Source organism: Myotis brandtii, unplaced genomic scaffold (genome assembly GCF_000412655.1).
Source record: "Myotis brandtii unplaced genomic scaffold, ASM41265v1 scaffold100, whole genome shotgun sequence".
NCBI lineage: Eukaryota > Metazoa > Chordata > Mammalia > Chiroptera > Vespertilionidae > Myotis > Myotis brandtii.
The window spans coordinates 427,111-427,548 of record NW_005353326.1 but is presented as its reverse complement, the minus strand read 5'-3'; positions in this window follow the sequence as shown (position 1 = coordinate 427,548).

Here is a 438-nt window from a genome sequence, read left to right as displayed (position 1 = left end):
TTTACAAGGGTTCAATTAAAAAATATCTTAATTCTAAATGATATAATAGAAAATATATAATAGTACAGTTATAAGCACTTACCTGAAAATAAAAATTTAAAGAAGTGAATTTAAATAAGGGATTAGCCAAAGAAAATATATGCACAACCCATGGACACAGACAACAGTATGGTGATGGCCAGAGAGAATTGGGGGGCAAGAGCTGGGTAGAGGGGGCTATGGGGAGGAAATAGGGACATCCTATATAATAATAATACACTAATAAAAGAGAAACATGGTAATTAGCGTACGACCGCTACCCTTTTCATTGGCTAATCAGTGAGTATATGCAAATTAACTGTCAGCCAAGATGGCGGCCGGCAGCCAGGCACTGAAGCGAGCAGGGAGGCTTGCTTGCTGCAGACTCCAACGTTCCCCGCCTCACTTGCCAGCCTCTCA